The following is a 19,161-nucleotide window of genomic DNA, read 5'->3' on the forward strand; positions in this document are numbered from 1 at the left end:
AAGTACCAGGGCCTCATGAGTTACGAGGAGGTGTCGCCGACCGGCCGGCCGCGGCCCGGGGCGGGCCGGGCGCTTAACAAGGTATGCTCGCGCGTCTTGTCTATATACTTTTGCTGTAATTAGTTTACCTAAATTAAGATTTATTTTTGTTGACTCGTAGGAAAAATATTGTATGCAACGTTGTATAAGTAGGTCAAAAAATTCTCGTGGCGTATTCCTTTACAATGTTCGCCTACGCCTTCGGCTCCGGCTCACATTGTAACTCACGCCACTCGCCTTTTTTGACCCTTCTTATACAACTGTTGCATAAAATACTATAAAATTACAGTACTTACCTAACATTTCAAAAAATAAACAATATCACTGTATGACACTAAAGGAATGTGGCTAGTACCGTAAAGTGGGGCTATTTGGTACAAAGTTTTGTGAAAAACTATTATTAAAACGAAGTAAGGTTAGGTATTTGTACTTTAATGATTACTCGTAACACATCTTACCGGTGACTTCCCATACTGGTACATATTAACCGTATATTCATGGAAATCTCAAAGTTACCCTTATTCAAAAGTGCCGTTCCAAATATCGCAACAGTGGGGCTATTAGGAATTTGACACAAAATAATGATTTTTTCAAAGTTTCTGGCTTTGTTTCAATTTGTCTCATCAGGCGATAATCGGAACAATCAAATTTCAAATGGCTGTGTATTAACAGTGCCAATAGATTCTTTTCATAGGTACTAACTCTTTTATAAAAATATGGTAGTGCTAAATTTGGGGTTATTTGGAATTAGTTTAGTGATTCCTTTAAACCTTTAGTGAAGTATGTGGGATATATTTGGAACAATTTAAGGGGAAGTAAATAAAATATAAAATGACTGACGCATTTTTTATTAATCAATGGTTCATACAAATATGGCCGGAATCATAGAATAATAGAACTACGTTGTAGTGAATATTGCCGTCAGTAAGGTTTGTTTCGTCATAATTTATGATGCAGTCTGCAGCAACCCCCTCAACAGTTTTAGTTTATTGTTCAAAAAAATCATCTCTGTATGTCCTGGCACGTTATCTTGGCTCGATCTGTGGAGATATTCGCAGATTTGCGGTTCAAAACTAGTGTACTATGTCTTTTAAGAAAGTTACGGGCCCAGTCAACCCCGGGCAAATTGTCTTCAAGCCCATATATATTTTTACCAATTTTAATGAGGTCTTTCTGGGCAAAAACACGAAGATCTATTGTGTCAAAAGGAAACCCCCATTCTCCTACTAGTAATATGAATATAAGGAAGACGTTCTCTTCTTCTGGTGTAAATAGTGTCGGATGGCCAGCGCTTCCTTGTGTACAATTAAAATTTAGAGTTTTCCTACTCAACGTACTTTTTGGAACGCCGTATGTATCCGCTGCCTGAGTTAAGCTCATTCTCCCATCCTTCACACAATTTACTGCTTCTTGAAGCTTTTCAAAGTCGTAGTTTTGATATGGCAGATATGCATTTCCGTTTCTTGTGTTTGTATATTTTCTAATATATGTACGCACCATGGTCATAAAACTGAAACAAGAAAATATAACTTACCCTTAAATACTCGAAAATTGCATTTGGGGTTATTTGGTATACCACCTAATCTTAGTAAAACTATCACCAGCCTTGAAGGGGGCTATTTGGAATTCTGTTCCAAATAACCCCAAAACGGTTTCAAAAAGCCCCATTTCATAAATACTAAACAAACATGGCGATCTAAACAGGTTAGAAAACGCTGGTAGAAATCATTAGAATCACAAGAAAACGTACAATATGTGACAAATCTCATATTCAACTTACCTCCAAAAACTTCCCGTAACACCAAAAGTAGGCCACACATAAATAAGTCCAATTATGACGATTTTTTCCTAAATTAGTTTTGCGGCACTCACGATGGATTCATAATCTCAAAATTTCGTCCCCCACTATAGTTTTAGTTGAAGTATTGCCAGACAATAAAAATAAAATTGTGTTAGGGGGCGTCCATAAATTACGTGAGGTGTTTTTTTCAATTTTCTGACCCTCCCTCCCCCCTTGGTGAGATGTCGTGAGATTTTATTCAACCCCCTCCCCCGTCCCCCAATCTCACGTGAGATTTTTCAGAATGTGGGTTTATTACGTAAACGCGTTGGATTGTTTATTGTAAAAAGAAAAAACAATTTGGTTTGTGCTTTTATTTACGACTAGTTTAAGCATGTACATACAATTTGGATTAAATGGACCAAAATAGTATAATTTTTTTTTGTTTCAATCAGAGAATATATTGCGTGATATTTGTCGAGACCCCCCCTCTCCCCAACGTGAGATTAGATGAGATTTGACTCGACCCCCTCCCCCCTTTAATCATCTCACGTAATTTATGGACGCCCCCTTACCAGTAAAACAAAAGTTATAAACTACCAAACCTTTTATTTAAAAAAATTTAAATAGCCCCATGGTTTCCAAAAAGCCCCTCCTTACGGTAAGTAAGTATTACGAAATTTACGAAAGAGCTAATTAAGTAACAACCAATATCCGATTTGCAGATAACGTGGTCGGTGAACCATAATATTGATAAGTGGTCAATGTCAACCCCTTGGTGAACGTAAAAGTTGGGCATTGAACGTAAAAGTGGGACTTTGGCATTGTCAGTTAAAATGGCTAAATGGTTTTGGTTGACTTTCAAAAACTTACAAGACATATTCTTCGAGCTAAAACTTTACCGCTACAGAGTTAACACCTTATACCTGTTTATTCATTAGAGTAACTCATAATAATCTGATTGTCTGGAAGAGATCGCTCTTTAGCGATAAGACCGCCTACGCCTTTTGTCTGCGTCTACCCAGTAACTTTGTCGCCTTTTGTAACGGGGTTCGTTTAAAATATAAATTTGGAGAGGCTGTATCTCGGAAACTATTAGATCTACAGAGACAATTTTAGTCTCGGGTTGTAGGAAATTTAGTCTACTTTAAAAACGCCGCAGAATTACCGGATTTGACGCAAACGCTAATGTAAAAAGTTACTTTATAATAGGTGCACATAATTGTCTACTGAATGAAAACCTGTTACTTATTAGTTTAATGAATGAAAAAATATACACTATATTCTGGCTAACCCAGTTTTATTTGGGAAAACTCTTTTGCGCCTACATTTTAAATTATTTTATTTTATTTGAAATGACGAGATCCGCAAGAGGACTTACCAGACGTAGAACATTAGGATCGCTAAGGTTATCGATCGACCGACTGCGAACCTGAGCGCCTAGCCAAGATCCCAATCGCTTGAGCCGTAGCGGACGACACGGCAATGTCTCTCTATCATGCTTACATTTTTTTTATACTACGTCGGTGGCAAACAAGCATACGGCCCGCCTGATGGTAAGCAGTCTCCGTAGCCTATGTACGCCTGCAACTCCAAACGGGTTACATGCGAGTTGCCGACCCTAATACTCCACACCCTCGTTGAGCTCTGGCAACCTTACTCACCGGCACGAACACAACACTATGGGGGCGTCCATTAATCGCGTCATATTGTATAGGGGGGGGGGGGGGGGGGGTGAGGGGGTCAGCAAAAAATCACCAATGATCACCACAGGGGACGGGGGGGTATGGACACGTATCACGTGTATTTTTTTTTCATCTGTGCTATACTGTATTATAGTCAATAAAATAAAAATAATAGTTTTCCGCCCTTATTATCCTTCACGTGTACTTAGGTTCATTTGTTAGATCAGATCACCATGGGGGAGGGGGGGGGGGGTCTAAAACAAGCCAAAAACGTATGACGCGATTAATGGACGCCCCCTATGAGTAGGGTCTTGTGTTATTTGGCTGCGGTTTTCTGTAAGGTTTTTCACAACTTCCCCAGTTGAGCACTGCTCTAGATCTGGAATGACATCCGCTGTGCTGTGCCCTACCACACAAAGCGAGATGACATTCACAATGCCCATACCTCTCTTTTGGACGTAGTTTAAGGACGTACCCGGGTCCAAATATCATATAGGTAAGTGCGACAGAGAGACATTAGCGTTTCGTTCGCCACGGCGCAAACGATTGGCATCTTGGCTAGGCCCCTAGAGGAAGCAGTAAGAGAAGTTCCCCAACAAGCTGTTTCATAGATAACATAAAAAGTACGGTAACCTGCAAACTCAACCAGATATGGTAAGGGCGGCACTCGAAATGTCATAGCCTGCATCAGGCATTATTATTTGTTTCTACACAGATGATTTTAATATTTTAACAACTAAGTAGGTACATAAACTAATTTCATATCGAAAAGTAAGGCAAAATTTCACAAATTTGCACTCAGGATCGGGGGGCTTGCGGAACATCAGTTGCACAAAGATTGGCAATGCGCACGTGAACCGATTATGGGCCGTGACTTTGTCGAATTGCAAGATTACAGGCGTCCAGAGTGACGCGAAACTTGGTGACAGTGCACAGAGAATGCACCTGTGGGGGTCAAACTTATTTAACGGCTGGTTAAAATCAGTGGCACGATCACTTAAACTACTTGAACGGGCGAAGAGTTCAGGGGGAAAACGACGAAGATTTACGACATGAAGAAATAAGTACTTATTTGAGTTGTGCATTTAAATCATTTGGGAAAAAAAGTACCTTTTTTATTTTTTTCCATATTTAATTACATATTGTTTTTTTTGTTCAAAAGAAAGTTAATACAGAAATAAAAGGACTTGATGATGATATGTATACGTAGAGATTCTAGCAGCTGTTTTTCACCAAAGGTCATCCTCATCCGATATCCGATTTCGATCGGACAATGTAAAACGCTCTATGGTTTATACACTACACTACGGCCCGATTCAAAGAATGATATACGATAACGATAAGATCTGGTTTAGATAAGTTCTCATTTGGATCGTTTGTATGTCGTATAATTGACAGAAGCAGCTGGATTCGGGCAACCAATGTCACTTTGACGTTACACATATCGTAGATAGATCTTATTGGGATCACAGCGAAATAAACGTCAATTTTGACTTGTCGTTTGGTTATCGATCTTTTAAAGATCTTAAACGTGCTTTAATCATTCTTCGTATCGGGCCGTCAGTCTTTTTTTTACATGGAAATCAGTCCTCTTTACCCTCAGATATTACAAAATCATAGGCTTATATTATAATATTATGGTCTTTAGTAGATAAAATGAGTAACAGGTAGGTATAGGCACCTCATATAAATGTACCCTTGACCTGACCTTATGACTGCAGTCCTAGGTATCTACGAGATCGAACCCGGTGTAGTAAATGTCATTGGAACATTTATTATAATGTTCTATACTTCGTTTCAGTTATCTCAATAATTAGCCTGTCTGTCCTTTACTGAAACAGTAAGTATGAGAGGGATCAACAGCTGTTTTCAAGTATCTGTATTACTAGGTGTACGTACATAGCTGTTTTTATACTAAAAATGAAACTTGACAGTTTTTGCTTCACCTCGTTACAGTTAGCAAGGCAAGCACTAAAGAATGTTTGCATTTGTGTATGCTGTAAGATTTGCAAGAAGATAGTCGGTTTGGTGTATCATGAATAGAACTTGGTCCATTAGAGCTTTTAGGTATGTGTCATCAGTGTCATCACTTACAATATTAAAGTCCACTGCGAAGCTACGTAAATTCAATTACGAGTAGGACCCACATAGGATACCTAAGGACCGCGAACCACGTTCAACGTGTTGCCTCTCTGTAGAACTTGTAAATTAGTATGTATATAAGTGTGATATGGAGGCAACACATCGAACGTGATTCGCGGTAGGCCCTTCCTCTCTCAAGTCAGAAGAAAACTGAAAGCATGTAATAGAAGTAATAGTAGATGCGTGTGGCGCTGAGCGAAGTTCAATAATGTTAATATCGCAATTCGAATATAAACAATTCTTAAGGTGCCATAGGTTCTGAGAGCGGAGTTTTTGAAAAATCGTACTGCTTTTTTGGATCACAATACGGTTGACAAAACTGTAATTAGCAATCTTGAGGTTTTTCTCTAGAGACTTCAGCGATTCGAATCCAGATTTTTTGACTATCGCCACCTTTCGCTCGATATAAAAAAAATCACGGATTACCTAAAATGGACTTTAAATATTCGTAATAATTTATGCACAAAATCTAAAAATGAGTCATTATGAAAATTACTTCTAGTAATGCGCAATTTTATTTTCGAGGGAACTCAGTGATTACTTTTTTCTTTCTTTAATCTTATAACAAATTAAAATTCAAAAACATCCGCGGCCCCGAGCACGCAGATCCATCTTGCTCACGCTTATGTCCAGTGAGAGCTCTACGACGACGCTCGAGTAACTACACATTAAGGATCGCCGGCTCCCCAGCTATACCTACCATTATTCGCTATGTGCCCGACTGTCACGTACGAGTAACCTAGCGTCCGCAAGTCTAGGGGAAAACGTCAATTCACTCCATCTTATAAAATTACTCCATAACTAAAAACTACTGAACGGAATTTCATAGGACTTTCATCTATCAATAGAGTGATTCTTGAGGAAGGCTTAGGTATATAACTTGTTAAGGTTTTGTGTAAATTGGTTCAAATATAATGATGTTCTCGGCAAAATCACGCTGGCTAGGAGCTTTAATCGAAAACGCTGCCTAATCCGTTTGAGCTATAACAACACAATGTATGGTGGGGTTGTTTCTCATTCATAGGTCTACAAGAAAGTCCGCCATGTTAAATGTCTATCTTTTAAGGATAACTTACTATAGCCATTCTTAACTGCTAGAACAAGATCACGTAATATGTGGCATTTGCAAAGCTATTTACACAGATACATTATTAACAATTATCAAATTAAATACGTTAGTTATGTTAAGCATTTCATACAGATTACAATGGTCCCTTATACCATTCAATTTAAATAAATATTTCAGGAGAAATCGTAAATTAAAGTTTAATTACGAGCCATATAACTTGTGGGATCGCTTTACTTACCCCCACCATGCACTTCGCACGGTCCCAACCTTACCTTACCTTATAATATACCTACGTAATACAGTCAGCTTCACCTTCAGTAATAGATAGTTTCAATGCTGTAGGTTCGTAGGCCTCTTAATTAACAAAAGCGGCCAAGTGCGAGTCGGACTCGCGCATGAAGGGTTCCGTACAATTTAAGACGTATTAAAAAAAATCTACTTACTAGATCTTGTTCAACATTTTACCACTTTGGACACACATTTTACCACTTTGGAAGTGTCTCTCGCGCAAACTATTCAGTTTAGAAAAAAATGATATTAGGAACCTAAATATCATTTTTGAAGACCTATCCATAGATACCCCACACGTATATGTTTGATGAAAAAAATTTTTTTTTAAATTTATGACGTTTTAAAAAAAAAACTACTCACTAGATCTCGTTCAAACCAATTTTCGGTGGAAGTTTGCATGGTAATGTATATCATATATTTTTTTTAGATTTTTCATTCTGTTATTTTAGAAGTTACAGGGGGGGGGGGGGGGACACACTTTTTTTTCACTTTGGAAGGTTCTCTCGCGCAAACTATTCAGTTTAGAAAAAAATGATATTAGAAACCTTAATATCATTTTTGAAGACCTATCCATAGATATCCCACACGTATGGGTATGATGAAAAAAAAATTTTTTTTTAATTTCATGACGTATTAAAAAAAAACTACTTACTAGATCTCGTTCAAACCAATTTTCGGTGGAAGTTTACATGGCAATGTATATCACATATTTTTTTTAGATTTTTCATTCTGTTATTTTAGAAGTTACGGGGGGACACACATTTTACCACTTTGGAAGTGTCTCTCGCGCAAACTATTCATTTTAGAAAAAAATGATATTAGAAACCTCAATATCATTTTTGAAGACCTATCCATAGATACCCCACACGTATGGGTTTGATGAAAAAAGTTTTTTTGAGTTTCAGTTCTAAGTATGGGGAACCCCCAAAATTTATTGTTTTTTTTTCTATTTTAGTGTGAAAATCTTAATGCGGTTCATAGAATACATCCACTTACTAAGTTTGAACAGTACAGCTCTTATAGTTTCGGAAAAAAGTGGCTGTGACAGAATCGGACAGACAGACGGACATGACGAATCTATAAGGGTTCCGTTTTTTGCCATTTGGCTACGGAACCCTAAAAAAAGCAATGTCTCAATTATTTCGACCACTATATATTTGCTTTAAAATGTCAAAATGCAGTCTACTTCACTGATTTCAATGCATGCGCAAAACATTTTTGTTTAATTAAAAGCGCGTTTAATGATCTGGATTTATTTCGAAACTAGCCATCTCAGGTTTTGCATACTACACACACGTGTCAGGGTACTAACCTGTTAAGGTATTATCGTTGTAAATGCTTACTTTGCCTTAAATATTTTACTTACTGGTAATTGTTGTGGCCAGCCGGCCTATGATGGTTTTGTCATTATATCATTAATCATTTAATGCTTGGATTGGCGATTATCTAATTCTTTGCGCACCCTATATATGCGCCGAAACTCCTCGTCGGGCTTATCAAACGGGTTGCATGCATCCCTTATGGCCCGGCGTTGAAGTTTTCTGTCTTGTTTTTCTTCGATAGCAGCAGCTGCCAAGAAGAAATGATATCTTGCCATCCCTGAAAAATGTATTGATAATGTTATATGTAAATAAATGAGTTTGATTGTATATATAATGAAAAAAACAGATACTTACTGATATTTAACTCCAAAAATTTGTATTTTGCACCATTTATATAGCACAAGAGCACTTATCGCGACCCAGTGAGCACTAGGATAAAATAATCAAAGTCTAGCCGTCAAAACTCGACTATATATTTAATTATTCAACAAACGTTGCCATTTACCGTCTATCGCTGTCAAAAGTAGACAAAACGGTGTAAATGCTATAAAACGGTATAAATCTAGACAAGTGTCATTTATATCATTTAACTTATCCACTTATCAACTAAGTTTAAGTTAGAAATTTAGACAAATGACAAATTATCCACCGACCATGTTATGCAGTAAATCATTTAACATCTATCGCTGTCAAAAGTGGAAAAGACGTCAAATCAATAAAAACTGGATAAAATGTTAGTTATATTATCATTTATACAGCCATATCATTTATAAAATCGACCATAATAGCCCTGCAGTATAAGTAGTTTATTTTAAATAGTCATTCTCCGTCTGCATTTTAATCAAGTCATTAAAACATTTTTAATTACCAATAACAAAAAAATATAGTTTCGGAAAAAAGTGGCTGTGACATAATCGGACAGACAGACGGACATGACGAATCTATAAGGGTTCCGTTTTTTGCCATTTGGCTACGGAACCCTAAAAACAGTATATTCTAAAAGTACCATAGTTGTATTGCACAAGGCGTTCACTGATTAAAATATTTCCTTTGCCAGAATTAATCTTTGTATTCCTAAGATGTATTTAAGAAGTGGAGACACCCAGATTTTTGATTTAGGTGGGGTAAGGTGAGTTTTGGCGTTGACGACGTCTAGGGTTAATAATTGTTTAAGTTTAGGTTCTAACTAAAGTTAGGATCATTCTCGACTAAATCAAAGATATAGAATTATAGACGTACAATCATCTAAATCGGTTCAGCGGTTATTGATTCCCCATACAAACCTACACCTGACTTTTCACTTTTAAGGGAAAATTTGTGGGATATAAACTATTATATATTCTTTCTCGGCACCCTAACTATCTCTATACCAAATTTTATCTAAATCGGTTCAGCTATTATTGATTTCTCATACAAATCTCTACCTCCCTTGTCACACCCTTAAGGGATGATTTTTGAGATTAAAACTATCTTATATTCTTCCTCGAGACTCAAACTGTCTGTATACAAAATTATAACAAAATTGGTTCAGCTGTTTAAGCACGCGATTTTAGGAGGAATTAAAAAAAAGTTATTTTTTCATATTTTGTATATTTTTAGTTCGGAATGGTGTGGATATGTATCATAAATGAATTCGGCATCCTCAATTTATACGAAAACGATACCAAACTTGGCCTAGTAGCTTAAATGATATAGATATCAAGATAAAGCTGAGAGCCCCCCTCCCTCCCCATTAAAATTTTGGGGCTCCACTTCTTAAATCCATCCTTGGGTCCTAAGGACTAAGGACTAATCCTGTCAAAGGAAATCTTTTATTCATTTAACGCCGTATTTCACGAGCTGCACATTCAACTTCCAATTTGTCAGACTTAGGCCGCGGCAGTCACAATTGACAAAAATCCATTCTCATTTGGTAATCGATATTTGGGTAGGTAGGTAGATAATGTAAAGTTATTTCAATTAAATATGACCGTCCCTATTCTTAGTTTTGGTCACTTTAGAGGCATTTTCTGCCATTTATTAGTAAATTAATTATGCAAATGCAGTTGCGTGGGACAATACTTTCTAAATTGAGCTACAGCAAATTATTTTTTGCTCACTTCCGGTAAAAATAAAAAGCTGAATAAAGTATCTGCACGAGAAGGACAACAACCGCAAGTGTACTTGACCGGTGTAATTAAGCCCTTAATCGTAGTCAAAACATACAAACCAGTATTATAATTCACACGTATTCTAGCGATAACTGTTAAGGGGAAAGGGGACGGCCGTTCCTCTATTCAAACGTAGTCCCCATTTTCCTTCTTGGATATTGACATTATGGAAAATTATTATAATACCATAGCTATGCCCCACGTTTGACTTTTCTTGATGCGAAAAACAGATTTCGTACAAATTTTTAAATGCTCCTAATTCTTATAATAGGTAATAAAAAAAAATCAAACGTAGGGCATAGCAGTGGTTGACATTCAACAAATTATTTCAAAATATTTTCAATAATGTTAATATCCAGAGAGGAAAACGAGGACTACGTTTGTATGAAAAGGCGATTTCGCGTGGGTCCAGTGCTAACACTTTAATGATCTGTAAATTTAAATTATTATTACTTTGTTTCCCCCGCGTTTTGTGACTTTCCTGGTTGAAGGGAAGCTAACGCTAAATTGTAGTTTTTATATTGATTTTTTACTAGGGCAAACACCTTAAAAATGATACAAAACCTAGACTATATTTGCAAGGGTTTCCAAACAAAACTTGAAAAGGTCAAAGTTAGCGATAGAAAAAATAATGAAAACATGTATCACAATATTTGAGATAAGAGTGTCTTCGGTCGCAAGTTTCGCGCGACTCGCTTCTTCTCTTCTATATTTTGTGTCTTTCTAGTTTTCTGGATTTGCGCCTTCTCTTAAAGGACTCACGGGACAGAAGGCCTACCGCGAACTACGTTCGACGTGCAGCCTTTCTGTCGCACTTGTAAATTCGTACGTAAGCGTGACAGGGAGGCAACATGTCGAACGTGGTTCGCGGTAGCCCCTCTGAGCCCAATCAACCTAATCTTTCTTCATTGACACAGCGCGCAGGTATTCGTTTTTGAAAGTGTCTGTGTGATATTCTGGAGGATAAGTTAGACCCTATTGTTGTGGACCGGTTTCCTCACGATCCCTTTCCCTTACAGAAGAGCTACTGCCAAAGATATATTCCTATCCTCCTTGTACGTTCCTTGAAACTTATACCTACGAGCTGGAGTTTAAACCCAAGACGTCAGTTTGGAAGCTGCTTACCGCTCAACTGTACTTTCCCTATAAACAAACTTATTTATTGAAGTCTGTTGCAGTTGGATGTTAATTCAGTACTAGGTATTCGTTTTAATTACCCTGCTTTAATGTTAAGGTTATTAGGTTACTGGTACGTGAAACTACACGCAGCGCTTACAATTTACATAGCTAAGTTCCGGAGTGTGGGCACCACAGTACCAAACATGAAAGAATAGGTATGTATAATACAGCTACCGGTTAATCATGTCAATGTAAACGCGATTTGTATGTATATATGCACATTATATGTGCGTGTTCTACTGAAATAATTACCCATTTACAAATAGGTTTAGCGTGATCTATGTTCTCCGGGAAACCGTTGAAGAGTAACCCATAAAATACTGATTATAATACGTTACGTAGTTGTAATTTAGACAATAAATCCTTAGGTAGGTACATTTTAAAAGTACCAACTAATATTTGTCACAGCTGGCGCCGCCCGCAGTCAAAAAATTTGAGAAAGAGCGAATAAAGTTGGTACTCGTAATAGATATTAATGGGTAGGTAGATAATGTAAGGTTATTTAAATGTAACATGACCTTCTTAGTTTTGGTGACTTGTGAGGCATTTTCTGTAGTTTATTTCCGGAAAATCGTTGAACAGTAACCCCATAAAATACTGATTATAAAACGTTAGTCGTGTTTTACCCAGATAATTAAAGTAGTAGCAAATAAAGCGGCGGGCAATATCGGGCGCTCGGTCAAGGCCCTTGTCGGTTCACTTTCCCTTTCCGAAAAAACTGCACTTATTTGCTTTGCTGTCCCCGCACGCGTTCTCAACGCGGCAGACGAGCGTGCTGTTCATGTAATACAGGTTGTTTATTTAGTCACCTTTAATAATGTACTTACTTACGGGGTATATATGTCATACTGAGCAACTTTTACTATGGGACCAACCCCGAAATCACGAAAAAAAAATTGGCTGTGTTGCATCCCATACATTTTGGCTATCTGACCTTGACATGACTTGATTGATTATCTATTTGACGTTGTGAAGAATATGTTAAGTTAACTATTGATTTTTGATGATGACTTATTATATTTCTAGACATTGTATAATTGTATATAATCAATTTTCTTTGGCGATCATAATATAAATTCATATAGATTAGTCTAATATAATTCAATAGAATTACTTTCACAAAAAATACATAATAATTAGACTAAGTATATATACCTTAAAAAGCTAAAACCCGTTCTGAACCAAGCCGAGTCCAAAGGTCCCCATCACACTAGCAGCGTTACCCTGCTGTAGGCGATGGAGACATGTTGGACAAGCCATGACTCAGAACGGGGGTCATTTCCTTTCTCCCTGAGTCGCTTGCCAAGCTCTAGGAAGAGCTTACGCGCCTCCCACCCCCCGGGCCCGACTGTCTCGACGGCGACTGGCACGAAGTCGTAGGTTGCTCCCAAGGCAGAGTATTTCAGGCGCTTGCTTTTGGAGGCAGTCTCTGCCGCTGAGCCTGCCTAGTAGTGTGTCCTGCATGGGATGCAGCAAATGTATTCACACAGGTTGCATCCCATATAAGACACCGCCCTCTCTGCCAGGGAACCGGCGTCAGCCCGTCGGGTCTTTTGCCGTCTGTTCGAGACAGCCCTGGTGGTTCCAGGAGGCACGGAACACCTACTGAGAGCATCGCTCGACGAACGATTTTGTTAAGATAATGGTGCCTGGGGAAACTTATACGCTTCTGTGGCAGCTGAGCTCATGATGGCCGTTCTCATCCACCATCACTCCGCAAATGCAGCGGTGCGCGTTGCACACCTTGCACTCCAACCTTAAGGCCACTGCGATCCTTAAGGAATCATCATCATCATCATCGGGGATCATTGTCCAGCAGTGTGCCTAGATGAGGGGATGGCAAGGCGTGCAGCCACGCACCCGACTTAGGCTTGAAGGCGGCCTTAAGACGCACCAGATCAGTTCCCAAGGCACCAACCTGTAAATTTGCGCAACGTTGCCTGCAGAGAATGTCATCCCAGCCCCTCTGAACGACCGGGCTTTCCGGATGTTTGTTGGATGGACATAATGTTGCCCATTTTGCTAAGGTATCGGATGCGAAACGTATGCAGATATTGATGCTCTCTATTGCAAGTACATATGCGCCCAACTAGATCAGCTGAACCGTGTACCGAGGCAAAAAAATAATATACATAATTTATGTTGTAATTTATAATATGAAATGAATAAATGTCAATTTAAATCATACAGTATATAATATGTAGTAGTAGTGTTAACACATTTTGGAACTACATATTCCAATAATTAGGTATATCTAATTATTCATCTCTTATTAAGTTTACAAATAATTCTAAGTACATGGTAGGAAAATAAGAAGTATACATTTTAAAGATGTAATGTTTTAAAAATATATTATTCAGGGTTGGCAAATACATGCGGAAAATAATGCCATATCATCCATATGCCTTATCATCCCAATTTTCAGCATATTTTCGCACATTTTCGGTGTTATCTTAGTAAATTTGTGTCGGATATTCGGTTTTAACTGTTTAAATTTCATCAGCTTGTTAGCATAGACACGTAATTTTAGATAACCCCACAGAAATAAGTCAGGAGCTAGAAAATTTGGGGAATTTGGGTGCCAAACACTGTCACTTTTTCTTGAAATTAATCGAGCAAACAACGTGTTTTAAACAACACAAACATTTGAGAAAAAATTGCTTGCTGCTAGATGTAGACATTTGGCACAAATTATTTCAGACGACCGGTCTGGCCTAGTGAGTAGTGACCATGATGGTCCCGGGTTCAAATCCTGTGAAGGGCATTTATTCGTGTGATGAGCACGAATATTTGTTTCTGAGTCATTGGGTTCAACACATGCCTTATTGAGCTTACTGTGGGACTTTAGTCAATTTGTGTAATAATGTCCTAAAATGTTTATTTATACAATTTCTTATATCTTCCGTATACAATTGCCAACCCTGAATAATATATTTATGAAAAGCTTTTTGCACTTATATAATTAAAATTTAAAAACAAAGTGTATCACTTTTATTTGTCCACCTTGTATTAATGCGCGATAATATTAATGAATACCTGTTACCTAAATTATTCTAATTTTCAAGCGTTCTAATCGCCGCGTTCCCACCGCACGTCTGTGCTCCCCAACGATCATGACTATCATAAGGCTACTGACCGATCGTCTACGTCTCAATAAACCACGATAAGCCTCAGTTAACTTAATAATAATAATCCATTGTTAAAATCTTCTTGCATTATCGTGACACTTTCCAAATCAATCGTGATCAGACAAGAAAGGACGACTTGATGATTGAATCATCGGGAATCTAGATCGCTTTCAGTTTCATAAAATCATGCAATAGCTAAACAAAGTAAAAGAAACTGTGGTTTTAGCCAAGATTACTAAAACTTTTTTCCGTATTTCTCCTGTATAGATCGTGTTATTCACGAAGACGCATTTTGTCATGTTATTAAAGGTTAGTTTGACAAATCTGCGCGTCATTGTGGATGGCACGAAATTTCATGTACTTACATTCTGACTTGGATTAGAATTACTAGAGACTAGAAACACTAGAGACTAATTCAAAATTACAAGATGAAATCAAAATGATAATTAGGTATCTAAATGATATTAGTAACGACAATTACGAGCGAAATACACGCGCGACTGATATCATTTTGATTTCACAATGTACCTACGTTTGAATTGGCCTCCATTGCATGCTTAGGCTGTTAAATTAAATTTTCAATATTATGACATCAGACTACCACCTCTTTACTGACGTCGTATCGCTTGTCACCTAAGGAGCAAGCAAGGAGCGACTTCATCTATTTGGGTGGTTCTTAAATTATGCACAGGATTCTTTTTTCATTAAAGTTTTACGTATCGTGATGTATAGGTATTAAAAGTACATAAAAAATTATGCATATCTGTAGACAAGCTTAATACCCTCAGGAAAGGTAAATAAAATGAGGAGGTCTCCACTATTTTGATTTATATAATAATTTTAACATAGCCTAAGTCACTCTCATGACTACGATAAACCTAAAGACAACTCATACGTTGAAATCCGTTAAACTATAAAGGCTGTAGAGTGTGACTAAGAATTGGATACACATCATACATACATATGCGCGAAAAACATTTTTCTGCTTTGGCAGTCGGGTAATAACAGCAAAGTATAAAAATCTAATAAAAAGCTAATAAAAATCAATTTAAAAAAGAGTGCAATGTAAATTAATCAAAGAATTAAGAATGTCACGATCACATCTATATGTGTAAAACTTTAAAAAGGCTGCCTAAAAATAGTAAATATAATTTTTTACCGAGTACCGCATGTTTATCATGCACGGCTGTGACACCAACTGATCACAAAATGTATGTTGTTTAAAATTATTAAAACTCATGATATATCCATACACTTTTTAAACAGTGATGTAGAACAATTTTATGTTCTAAATCTAATATAAATTCTTGCAAAATCACTTCATATAAAAATATATATATCACAAAATCCGGGGAGGTCACACGACTCGTTACGTGATATTTCTAACTTGTAATTTTTTTTAATATGTTTTCAATACACAATGACATAAAACTAGAGGTAAATTGCTAAGTATATTGATATAGAGCATACATATATTTATATGCTATTCTTACAGGCAACAAAATCACCTAAGAAAAGAATCACCCATTTACTCGTATTGGATTCTGTTCTGAGTTCTATTGGTCTACTCGCTCTCTTAATCTCTTAAAATATATGGGATCTCATTTTATTCTGTAATAACTAAGTGTAAACGCCTATTTAGCTGTGACATTGCCACTATATGACTTGGTTTAGTCATACCTACTGACAGACATTAAAGTTTTAAAGGAAACACGATATTTTTAACTGTAATTTAAAAATATATTTTTGTAATGTTTTTTTTTTCGTCAAGAAGTAAAAAAACGCGTATCGTGTGCGGAAAAGGCGAATAAAAAATCACTCTTTATGACCTGGGGAATAATGTGTGGTTAAAACCTATCGAGTTTATTAAAGCTTACGATGTATATATGTATATATTATTTTATTTGGTGGTGGTCCTACTTTGCTCCACTGTGGATGCTCGAATTCTGTAAAATGTTTTAACGTCTATTATATTCAAATATTATATTTCAATGCTATTTGTATATTTATATTGAATTGCTACGTTAGTCATAATCTTTTCATAATTTTCTTAATTTGGAGCAAAGTAGGAACATTACATTTTCAGTAGGTATAGGTAATTAGTTGGTTCCTATCCTATGACTTGCTACCTATAACGTGTATTATCAATATAGACCTTGCATACCCTTAGCAACAACGGCAGCATTCCCATTAATTCAAGTAACAATAGTTTAAATTGCAAGTCTATTTCATAACAAATCGTGCTGTTATCTGTGATAATATTAATAATCGTGCTGTTATCTGTGATATTGTGATATTGGCGGAGGTCGCGTCCCGCGTCGCACCGCTAGGCCTATCTGGCATTGAATCGGAGTATTTAGGCAATGAATGGCAAATATGTATTGGAGATGAAATAAATTATTTCTGGGCCAATTCATTTGGCGTAGGTACCTATAATACGCTAATACGGTTCCGTACCTCAAAATAAAAAGATGGAAGAAACGGAACCCTTATAGGATTTATCTGTCTGTCATAGTCAGCTAGCTCGGGAACTACCTATTAGATTGAAATTTGGTACACATGCGTAAGTCGGTGATTCAAAGACGGAAGTGTAACGTAACTACCTACATAAATGAATTTTATACATCTCCATGAATAAAATTCATTTAATACGTCCGACTTAGTGGTAGGACTATAAGATAAGTAGGTAATCTAATTTAACAATGTCATGAAAGCTTATTAAGTTGTTATGAAGATAGCGTCCATACATGGCTTTTAACATAGCTTATGAAGAGACGTTTGATTATCGAAGATCCTCGTCATACGAGAAAGAGCTAATTGCGATACTTTCAGGAAAACAGTACCACGTCTTTGGTTGTTGACGAAATTAATGTACAAAAAATACCTACAATAATTTTGATTCAAAACGCCATATTTATGACTCGTGTCTTCGTGTCGTCAATAGGTTACAATACTAGCTGACAAATGTTATAGTAGTAAGTAGGTGCAATCAACAATGTGGTAAATATAAGCAAATAAGGAACTGACTGGCTTAACTCCTTTGTCGTGAAATAACCACGTCTATCACATTATTTAATACTCGTCATACTGATAATTTCAGCTTAATCTAAAATCTCAAGGTTTATATACGGAGAGAAATCGAGACAGGTAAAAGTAAAAATAAGATGAGAGAGAGTTAGAGTGTGACTTTGCCTATCTATACCTAATTTAGATGTTATTCAGATAATATTTAATAAAACGTTATGGTTCACGGTCGAACACGGCATACTTAGGTAAAGTATGTATTTATAAATATAAAGTAGTACTTATGCCATACATTTTCTACGCAAGAAACGAATGAGCGTTCAATTCCATACAATATCCTATGGGAGGTATGTACTTTTTTAGCTTAAAAACAACAGTCTATAGTTCCTACATACATTATATTTGTATCTCTGCCATTTATTTTGTATTCGACCGGTGCAGTAATCCGTATAATTGTTACAAATCTGTATTACACAGTGTTTATTAGACCAAAACTAAAGTCTAGGCAATATTATACAATTAGACAAATTAAAGCCTAAAGTAATTTAGCTATTCGCGATCCGCATCATTGGGTTCATTTTGTGTTAATTGAAACTTTTACTACGACGATCGCCCTTTGTACGGTCACGTCTGAAAATATAATTACGAAAAAAAGTGCCAAAAATATGTATACACGACTTTATTGCCTGTATCGATATTTTTAGACGTGACTGTACAAGTTAATATTTTAAAACGAGAAAGCTAAACTTTTACTTTAAATTGTAATGAAATTAGGCTCGGTCTAGGGTACTCAACTCATCAACTATTAGAAATAGGACTTTTTCCATATATTTTCCACGTATGTGGCAAATAAGCATACGGTCTGCCTGATGGTAAGCTGTCACCGTAGCCTATGGACGCCTGCAACTCCAGGGGTGTAACATGCTCGTTTCCGATTCTTTAAAAACCCGAGGGACCACAGCATGGGGTTCTTTAAACAAGGAGGAAACCTTGGCAGGAGCTTGTTCCGGCCCAAGAGTCTGCGGGAGGAAATTCCTCTACATAGGTACACACAATAGGACAATAGGTCACCTTTGGGTTTTCATTAAATTACATTACGGCTTCCTCAATCCGTTTCAGCTCGAGATTATAATAGGGCGGGATTCAACTATCTCCTAGACTGGGCAAGTAGCAAGCCTAGTCCTAGGAGAGTATTAGTATTATTCCCATCTCACTCTACTTGTCTTTCTTTTTTACAGGACTTTAGTAATAATTAATCAAAATATAAATAGACAAGATATAAATAGGTAATGGAATGCATTTCAACAATGGTGTTTCAACCGGCAATCCAAAGATGTGGATTCGAGTCTCAC

The sequence above is a fragment of the Cydia pomonella genome, chromosome 2 (genome assembly GCF_033807575.1).
Source record: "Cydia pomonella isolate Wapato2018A chromosome 2, ilCydPomo1, whole genome shotgun sequence".
Classification (NCBI taxonomy): domain Eukaryota; kingdom Metazoa; phylum Arthropoda; class Insecta; order Lepidoptera; family Tortricidae; genus Cydia; species Cydia pomonella.